Source organism: Salmo salar, unplaced genomic scaffold (assembly GCF_905237065.1).
Source record: "Salmo salar unplaced genomic scaffold, Ssal_v3.1, whole genome shotgun sequence".
Taxonomy (NCBI): Eukaryota; Metazoa; Chordata; class Actinopteri; order Salmoniformes; family Salmonidae; genus Salmo; species Salmo salar.
The window spans coordinates 257,501-265,000 of NW_025549383.1; the positions used below are offsets into that span (position 1 = coordinate 257,501).

Below are 7,500 nucleotides of genomic sequence, written 5' to 3' on the forward strand. Positions count from 1 at the left end.
TGCTCCTTTGCCCTGTTCAAATGATGAAAGGAAATAAAGTTTGTATTTTATCCAACTACCTGTGCTAAAAAGTGATGGGAACAGTGTTTGTAATTTCTTCTACTTTTTCAGTGACACAAAGTTAAAGCTGCTTATCTAATTGGTGAAAATGCAATGTCTGTTTATCACACTCACTTTGACTATATATGTTGTAGCGAGAGATTGTTTCTCGCTTATGGCCATATCAGCCTGGGTACGCCTGATCTCGGAAGCTAAGCAGGGTCGGGCCTGCTTAGTACTTGGATGGGAGACCGCCTGGGAATACCAGGTGCTGTAAGCATTTTGTCCACGAGGGTGTGCTCTTGCACTATTTCATCAGCAACACTGCCTTGTAGTAAGCATTTAATGATGAATTGACTAAATGTCTGTTTTATCAGACTCACTTTGACTATATATGTTGTAGCAAGAGATTGTTTCTCGCTTACGGCCATACCAGCCTGGGTACGCCCGATCTCGTCTGATCTCGGAAGCTAAGCAGGGTCGGGCCTGGTTAGTACTTGGATGGGAGACCGCCTGGGAATACCAGGTGCTGTGAGCATTTTGTCCACGAGGGTGTGCTCTTGCACTATTTCATCAGCAACACTGCCTTGTAGTAAGCATTTAATGATTAATTGACTAAATGTCTGTTTTATCAGACTCACTTTGACTATATATGTTGTAGCAAAAGATTGTTTCTCGCCACGGCCATGTCAGCCTGGGTACGCCCGATCTCGTCTGATCTCGGAAGCTAAGCAGGGTCGGGCCTGGTTAGTACTTGGATGGGAGACCGCCTGGGAATACCAGGTGCTGTAAGATTTTTGTCCACGAGGGTGTGCTCTTGCACTATTTCATCAGCAACACTGCCTTGTAGTAAGCATTTAATGATGAATTGACTAAATGTCTGTTTTATCAGACTCACTTTGACTATATATGTTGTAGCAAGAGATTATTTCTCGCTTACGGCCATATCAGCCTGGGTACGCCCGATCTCGTCTGATCTCGGAAGCTAAGCAGGGTCGGGCATGGTTAGTACTTGGATGGGAGACCGCCTGGGAATACCAGGTGCTTTAAGCATTTTGTCCACGAGGGTATGCTCTTGCACTATTTCATCAGCAACACTGCCTTGTAGTAAGCATTTAATGATGAATTGACTAAATGTCTGTTTTATCAGACTCACTTTGACTATATATGTTGTAGCAAGAGATTATTTCTCGCTTACGGCCATATCAGCCTGGGTACGCCCGATCTCGTCTGATCTCGGAAGCTAAGCAGGGTCGGGCCTGGTTAGTACTTGGATGGGAGACCGCCTGGGAATACCAGGTGCTGTAAGCATTTTGTCCACGAGGGTGTGCTCTTGCACTATTTCATCAGCAACACTGCCTTGTAGTAAGCATTTAATGATGAATTGACTAAATGTCTGTTTTATCAGACTCACTTTGACTATATATGTTGTAGCAAGAGATTGTTTCTCGCTCACGGCCATGTCAGCCTGGGTACGCCCGATCTCGTCTGATCTCGGAAGCTAAGCAGGGTCGGGCCTGGTTAGTACTTGGATGGGAGACCGCCTGGGAATACCAGGTGCTGTAAGCATTTTGTCCACGAGGGTGTGCTCTTGCACTATTTCATCAGCAACACTGCCTTGTAGTAAGCATTTAATGATGAATTGACTAAATGTCTGTTTTATCAGACTCACTTTGACTATATATGTTGTAGCAAGAGATTGTTTCTCGCTCACGGCCATACCAGCCTGGGTACGCCCGATCTCGTCTGATCTCGGAAGCTAAGCAGGGTCGGGCCTGGTTAGTACTTGGATGGGAGACCGCCTGGGAATACCAGGTGCTGTGAGCATTTTGTCCACGAGGGTGTGCTCTTGCACTATTTCATCAGCAACACTGCCTTGTAGTAAGCATTTAATGATTAATTGACTAAATGTCTGTTTTATCAGACTCACTTTGACTATATATGTTGTAGCAAGAGATTATTTCTCGCCACGGCCATATCAGCCTGGGTACGCCCGATCTCGTCTGATCTCGGAAGCTAAGCAGGCTCGGGCATGGTTAGTACTTGGATGGGAGACCGCCTGGGAATACCAGGTGCTTTAAGCATTTTGTCCACGAGGGTATGCTCTTGCACTATTTCATCAGCAACACTGCCTTGTAGTAAGCATTTAATGATGAATTGACTAAATGCAGCTTCCTGCCTTTTTAATAGGATCAAATTTCCTTGTGTTTTCAATTAGCATCTCCCTTGTATTTATAAGACAAACAAGAATATTTTTGCTGAATGCAGCTTGTGTGTGCTTTATGCTCCTTTGCCCTGTTCAAATGATGAAAGGAAATAAAGTTTGTATTTTATCCAACTACCTGTGCTAAAAAGTGATGGGAACAGTGTTTGTAATTTCTTCTACTTTTTCAGTGACACAAAGTTAAAGCTGCTTATCTAATTGGTGAAAATGCAATGTCTGTTTATCACACTCACTTTGACTATATATGTTGTAGCGAGAGATTGTTTCTCGCTTATGGCCATATCAGCCTGGGTACGCCTGATCTCGGAAGCTAAGCAGGGTCGGGCCTGGTTAGTACTTGGATGGGAGACCGCCTGGGAATACCAGGTGCTGTAAGCATTTTGTCCACGAGGGTGTGCTCTTGCACTATTTCATCAGCAACACTGCCTTGTAGTAAGCATTTAATGATGAATTGACTAAATGTCTGTTTTATCAGACTCACTTTGACTATATATGTTGTAGCAAGAGATTGTTTCTCGCTTACGGCCATGTCAGCCTGGGTACGCCCGATCTCGTCTGATCTCGGAAGCTAAGCAGGGTCGGGCCTGGTTAGTACTTGGATGGGAGACCGCCTGGGAATACCAGGTGCTGTAAGCATTTTGTCCACGAGGGTGTGCTCTTGCACTATTTCATCAGCAACACTGCCTTGTAGTAAGCATTTAATGATGAATTGACTAAATGTCTGTTTTATCAGACTCACTTTGACTATATATGTTGTAGCAAGAGATTATTTCTCGCCACGGCCATATCAGCCTGGGTACGCCCGATCTCGTCTGATCTCGGAAGCTAAGCAGGGTCGGGCCTGGTTAGTACTTGGATGGGAGACCGCATGGGAATACCAGGTGCTGTAAGCATTTTGTCCACGAGGGTGTGCTCTTGCACTATTTCATCAGCAACACTGCCTTGTAGTAAGCATTTAATGATGAATTGACTAAATGTCTGTTTTATCAGACTCACTTTGACTATATATGTTGTAGCAAGAGATTATTTCTCGCTTACGGCCATATCAGCCTGGGTACGCCCGATCTCGTCTGATCTCGGAAGCTAAGCAGGGTCGGGCATGGTTAGTACTTGGATGGGAGACCGCCTGGGAATACCAGGTGCTTTAAGCATTTTGTCCACGAGGGTATGCTCTTGCACTATTTCATCAGCAACACTGCCTTGTAGTAAGCATTTAATGATGAATTGACTAAATGTCTGTTTTATCAGACTCACTTTGACTATATATGTTGTAGCAAGAGATTATTTCTCGCTTACGGCCATATCAGCCTGGGTACGCCCGATCTCGTCTGATCTCGGAAGCTAAGCAGGGTCGGGCCTGGTTAGTACTTGGATGGGAGACCGCCTGGGAATACCAGGTGCTGTAAGCATTTTGTCCACGAGGGTGTGCTCTTGCACTATTTCATCAGCAACACTGCCTTGTAGTAAGCATTTAATGATGAATTGACTAAATGTCTGTTTTATCAGACTCACTTTGACTATATATGTTGTAGCAAGAGATTGTTTCTCGCTCACGGCCATGTCAGCCTGGGTACGCCCGATCTCGTCTGATCTCGGAAGCTAAGCAGGGTCGGGCCTGGTTAGTACTTGGATGGGAGACCGCCTGGGAATACCAGGTGCTGTAAGCATTTTGTCCACGAGGGTGTGCTCTTGCACTATTTCATCAGCAACACTGCCTTGTAGTAAGCATTTAATGATGAATTGACTAAATGTCTGTTTTATCAGACTCACTTTGACTATATATGTTGTAGCAAGAGATTATTTCTCGCTTACGGCCATATCAGCCTGGGTACGCCCGATCTCGTCTGATCTCGGAAGCTAAGCAGGGTCGGGCCTGGTTAGTACTTGGATGGGAGACCGCCTGGGAATACCAGGTGCTGTAAGCATTTTGTCCACGAGGGTGTGCTCTTGCACTATTTCATCAGCAACACTGCCTTGTAGTAAGCATTTAATGATGAATTGACTAAATGTCTGTTTTATCAGACTCACTTTGACTATATATGTTGTAGCAAGAGATTGTTTCTCGCTACGGCCATACCAGCCTGGGTACGCCCGATCTCGTCTGATCTCGGAAGCTAAGCAGGGTCGGGCCTGGTTAGTACTTGGATGGGAGACCGCCTGGGAATACCAGGTGCTGTGAGCATTTTGTCCACGAGGGTGTGCTCTTGCACTATTTCATCAGCAACACTGCCTTGTAGTAAGCATTTAATGATTAATTGACTAAATGTCTGTTTTATCAGACTCACTTTGACTATATATGTTGTAGCAAGAGATTATTTCTCGCTTACGGCCATATCAGCCTGGGTACGCCCGATCTCGTCTGATCTCGGAAGCTAAGCAGGCTCGGGCATGGTTAGTACTTGGATGGGAGACCGCCTGGGAATACCAGGTGCTTTAAGCATTTTGTCCACGAGGGTATGCTCTTGCACTATTTCATCAGCAACACTGCCTTGTAGTAAGCATTTAATGATGAATTGACTAAATGCAGCTTCCTGCCTTTTTAATAGGATCAAATTTCCTTGTGTTTTCAATTAGCATCTCCCTTGTATTTATAAGACAAACAAGAATATTTTTGCTGAATGCAGCTTGTGTGTGCTTTATGCTCCTTTGCCCTGTTCAAATGATGAAAGGAAATAAAGTTTGTATTTTATCCAACTACCTGTGCTAAAAAGTGATGGGAACAGTGTTTGTAATTTCTTCTACTTTTTCAGTGACACAAAGTTAAAGCTGCTTATCTAATTGGTGAAAATGCAATGTCTGTTTATCACACTCACTTTGACTATATATGTTGTAGCGAGAGATTGTTTCTCGCTTATGGCCATATCAGCCTGGGTACGCCTGATCTCGGAAGCTAAGCAGGGTCGGGCCTGGTTAGTACTTGGATGGGAGACCGCCTGGGAATACCAGGTGCTGTAAGCATTTTGTCCACGAGGGTGTGCTCTTGCACTATTTCATCAGCAACACTGCCTTGTAGTAAGCATTTAATGATGAATTGACTAAATGTCTGTTTTATCAGACTCACTTTGACTATATATGTTGTAGCAAGAGATTGTTTCTCGCTTACGGCCATGTCAGCCTGGGTACGCCCGATCTCGTCTGATCTCGGAAGCTAAGCAGGGTCGGGCCTGGTTAGTACTTGGATGGGAGACCGCCTGGGAATACCAGGTGCTGTAAGCATTTTGTCCACGAGGGTGTGCTCTTGCACTATTTCATCAGCAACACTGCCTTGTAGTAAGCATTTAATGATGAATTGACTAAATGTCTGTTTTATCAGACTCACTTTGACTATATATGTTGTAGCAAGAGATTATTTCTCGCCACGGCCATATCAGCCTGGGTACGCCCGATCTCGTCTGATCTCGGAAGCTAAGCAGGGTCGGGCCTGGTTAGTACTTGGATGGGAGACCGCATGGGAATACCAGGTGCTGTAAGCATTTTGTCCACGAGGGTGTGCTCTTGCACTATTTCATCAGCAACACTGCCTTGTAGTAAGCATTTAATGATGAATTGACTAAATGCAGCTTCCTGCCTTTTTAATAGGATCAAATTTCCTTGTGTTTTCAATTAGCATCTGCCTTGTATTTATAAGACAAACAAGAATATTGTTGCTGAATGCAGCTTGTGTGTGCTTTATGCTCCTTTGCCCTGTTCAAATGATGAAAGGAAATAAAGATTGTATTTTATCCAACTACCTGTACTAAAAAGTGATGGGAACAGTGTTTGTAATTTCTTCTACTTTTTCAGTGACACAAAGTTCAAGCTGCTTATCTAATTGGTGAAAATGCAATGTCTGTTTATCACACTCACTTTGACTATATATGTTGTAGCAAGAGATTGTTTCTCGCTTATGGCCATATCAGCCTGGGTACGCCTGATCTCGGAAGCTAAGCAGGGTCGGGCCTGGTTAGTACTTGGATGGGAGACCGCCTGGGAATACCAGGTGCTGTAAGCATTTTGTCCACGAGGGTGTGCTCTTGCACTATTTCATCAGCAACACTGCCTTGTAGTAAGCATTTAATGATGAATTGACTAAATGTCTGTTTTATCAGACTCACTTTGACTATATATGTTGTAGCAAGAGATTATTTCTCGCTCACGGCCATATCAGCCTGGGTACGCCCGATCTCGTCTGATCTCGGAAGCTAAGCAGGGTCGGGCCTGGTTAGTACTTGGATGGGAGACCGCCTGGGAATACCAGGTGCTGTAAGCATTTTGTCCACGAGGGTGTGCTCTTGCACTATTTCATCAGCAACACTGCCTTGTAGTAAGCATTTAATGATGAATTGACTAAATGTCTGTTTTATCAGACTCACTTTGACTATATATGTTGTAGCAAGAGATTGTTTCTCGCTTACGGCCATACCAGCCTAGGTACGCCCGATCTCGTCTGATCTCGGAAGCTAAGCAGGGTCGGGCCTGGTTAGTACTTGGATGGGAGACCGCCTGTGAATACCAGGTGCTGTAAGCATTTTGTCCACGAGGGTGTGCTCTTGCACTATTTCATCAGCAACACTGCCTTGTAGTAAGCATTTAATGATTAATTGACTAAATGTCTGTTTTATCAGACTCACTTTGACTATATATGTTGTAGCAAAAGATTGTTTCTCGCTCACGGCCATGTCAGCCTGGGTACGCCCGATCTCGTCTGATCTCGGAAGCTAAGCAGGGTCGGGCCTGGTTAGTACTTGGATGGGAGACCGCCTGGGAATACCAGGTGCTGTAAGCATTTTGTCCACGAGGGTGTGCTCTTGCACTATTTCATCAGCAACACTGCCTTGTAGTAAGCATTTAATGATGAATTGACTAAATGTCTGTTTTATCAGACTCACTTTGACTATATATGTTGTAGCAAGAGATTATTTCTCGCTTACGGCCATATCAGCCTGGGTACGCCCGATCTCGTCTGATCTCGGAAGCTAAGCAGGGTCGGGCATGGTTAGTACTTGGATGGGAGACCGCCTGGGAATACCAGGTGCTTTAAGCATTTTGTCCACGAGGGTATGCTCTTGCACTATTTCATCAGCAACACTGCCTTGTAGTAAGCATTTAATGATGAATTGACTAAATGTCTGTTTTATCAGACTCACTTTGACTATATATTTTGTAGCAAGAGATTATTTCTCGCTTACGGCCATATCAGCCTGGGTACGCCCGATCTCGTCTGATCTCGGAAGCTAAGCAGGGTCGGGCCTGGTTAG

General features: G+C 44.7%; 15 non-coding genes and 11 pseudogenes across 15 annotated transcripts in view; all 26 read left to right on the forward strand.

Moving 5' to 3' along the window:
* Window positions 1–210: 210 nt before the first annotated feature.
* On the forward strand, window positions 211–319 carry LOC123737547 (uncharacterized; annotated as a pseudogene).
* A 139-nt stretch (window positions 320–458) lies between these two features.
* Window positions 459–577, forward strand: LOC123737601 (5S ribosomal RNA). The gene has a single exon (XR_006766902.1). It is a non-coding gene; the product is annotated as a 5S ribosomal RNA (ribosomal RNA).
* A 138-nt stretch (window positions 578–715) lies between these two features.
* Window positions 716–834, forward strand: LOC123737469 (uncharacterized; annotated as a pseudogene).
* A 139-nt stretch (window positions 835–973) lies between these two features.
* On the forward strand, window positions 974–1,092 carry LOC123737339 (uncharacterized; annotated as a pseudogene).
* A 139-nt stretch (window positions 1,093–1,231) lies between these two features.
* Window positions 1,232–1,350, forward strand: LOC123737689 (5S ribosomal RNA). The gene has a single exon (XR_006766987.1). It is a non-coding gene; the product is annotated as a 5S ribosomal RNA (ribosomal RNA).
* A 139-nt stretch (window positions 1,351–1,489) lies between these two features.
* LOC123737187 (5S ribosomal RNA) lies at window positions 1,490–1,608 on the forward strand. The gene has a single exon (XR_006766726.1). It is a non-coding gene; the product is annotated as a 5S ribosomal RNA (ribosomal RNA).
* Window positions 1,609–1,747: 139 nt separating this feature from the next.
* Window positions 1,748–1,866, forward strand: LOC123737584 (5S ribosomal RNA). Its single transcript, XR_006766885.1, has one exon. It is a non-coding gene; the product is annotated as a 5S ribosomal RNA (ribosomal RNA).
* A 139-nt stretch (window positions 1,867–2,005) lies between these two features.
* LOC123737484 (uncharacterized) lies at window positions 2,006–2,123 on the forward strand (annotated as a pseudogene).
* Window positions 2,124–2,532: 409 nt separating this feature from the next.
* On the forward strand, window positions 2,533–2,641 carry LOC123737522 (uncharacterized; annotated as a pseudogene).
* Window positions 2,642–2,780: 139 nt separating this feature from the next.
* On the forward strand, window positions 2,781–2,899 carry LOC123737929 (5S ribosomal RNA). Its single transcript, XR_006767226.1, has one exon. It is a non-coding gene; the product is annotated as a 5S ribosomal RNA (ribosomal RNA).
* Window positions 2,900–3,038: 139 nt separating this feature from the next.
* LOC123737407 (uncharacterized) lies at window positions 3,039–3,156 on the forward strand (annotated as a pseudogene).
* A 139-nt stretch (window positions 3,157–3,295) lies between these two features.
* LOC123737340 (uncharacterized) lies at window positions 3,296–3,414 on the forward strand (annotated as a pseudogene).
* Window positions 3,415–3,553: 139 nt separating this feature from the next.
* Window positions 3,554–3,672, forward strand: LOC123737690 (5S ribosomal RNA). The gene has a single exon (XR_006766988.1). It is a non-coding gene; the product is annotated as a 5S ribosomal RNA (ribosomal RNA).
* Window positions 3,673–3,811: 139 nt separating this feature from the next.
* LOC123737188 (5S ribosomal RNA) lies at window positions 3,812–3,930 on the forward strand. The gene has a single exon (XR_006766727.1). It is a non-coding gene; the product is annotated as a 5S ribosomal RNA (ribosomal RNA).
* Window positions 3,931–4,069: 139 nt separating this feature from the next.
* On the forward strand, window positions 4,070–4,188 carry LOC123737691 (5S ribosomal RNA). The gene has a single exon (XR_006766989.1). It is a non-coding gene; the product is annotated as a 5S ribosomal RNA (ribosomal RNA).
* Window positions 4,189–4,327: 139 nt separating this feature from the next.
* On the forward strand, window positions 4,328–4,445 carry LOC123737272 (5S ribosomal RNA). Its single transcript, XR_006766810.1, has one exon. It is a non-coding gene; the product is annotated as a 5S ribosomal RNA (ribosomal RNA).
* A 139-nt stretch (window positions 4,446–4,584) lies between these two features.
* LOC123737114 (5S ribosomal RNA) lies at window positions 4,585–4,703 on the forward strand. The gene has a single exon (XR_006766654.1). It is a non-coding gene; the product is annotated as a 5S ribosomal RNA (ribosomal RNA).
* Window positions 4,704–5,112: 409 nt separating this feature from the next.
* Window positions 5,113–5,221, forward strand: LOC123737523 (uncharacterized; annotated as a pseudogene).
* A 139-nt stretch (window positions 5,222–5,360) lies between these two features.
* Window positions 5,361–5,479, forward strand: LOC123737930 (5S ribosomal RNA). The gene has a single exon (XR_006767227.1). It is a non-coding gene; the product is annotated as a 5S ribosomal RNA (ribosomal RNA).
* Window positions 5,480–5,618: 139 nt separating this feature from the next.
* Window positions 5,619–5,736, forward strand: LOC123737408 (uncharacterized; annotated as a pseudogene).
* A 409-nt stretch (window positions 5,737–6,145) lies between these two features.
* Window positions 6,146–6,254, forward strand: LOC123737524 (uncharacterized; annotated as a pseudogene).
* A 139-nt stretch (window positions 6,255–6,393) lies between these two features.
* On the forward strand, window positions 6,394–6,512 carry LOC123737067 (5S ribosomal RNA). The gene has a single exon (XR_006766607.1). It is a non-coding gene; the product is annotated as a 5S ribosomal RNA (ribosomal RNA).
* A 139-nt stretch (window positions 6,513–6,651) lies between these two features.
* LOC123737995 (5S ribosomal RNA) lies at window positions 6,652–6,770 on the forward strand. The gene has a single exon (XR_006767290.1). It is a non-coding gene; the product is annotated as a 5S ribosomal RNA (ribosomal RNA).
* Window positions 6,771–6,909: 139 nt separating this feature from the next.
* Window positions 6,910–7,028, forward strand: LOC123737189 (5S ribosomal RNA). Its single transcript, XR_006766728.1, has one exon. It is a non-coding gene; the product is annotated as a 5S ribosomal RNA (ribosomal RNA).
* Window positions 7,029–7,167: 139 nt separating this feature from the next.
* On the forward strand, window positions 7,168–7,286 carry LOC123737341 (uncharacterized; annotated as a pseudogene).
* Window positions 7,287–7,425: 139 nt separating this feature from the next.
* LOC123737918 (5S ribosomal RNA) overlaps window positions 7,426–7,500 on the forward strand; it is a 119-nt gene continuing 44 nt past the window's right edge. Inside the window, exon 1 of the ribosomal RNA XR_006767215.1 lies at window positions 7,426–7,500. This exon is cut by the window's right edge and continues 44 nt beyond it. This is a non-coding gene — a ribosomal RNA (5S ribosomal RNA).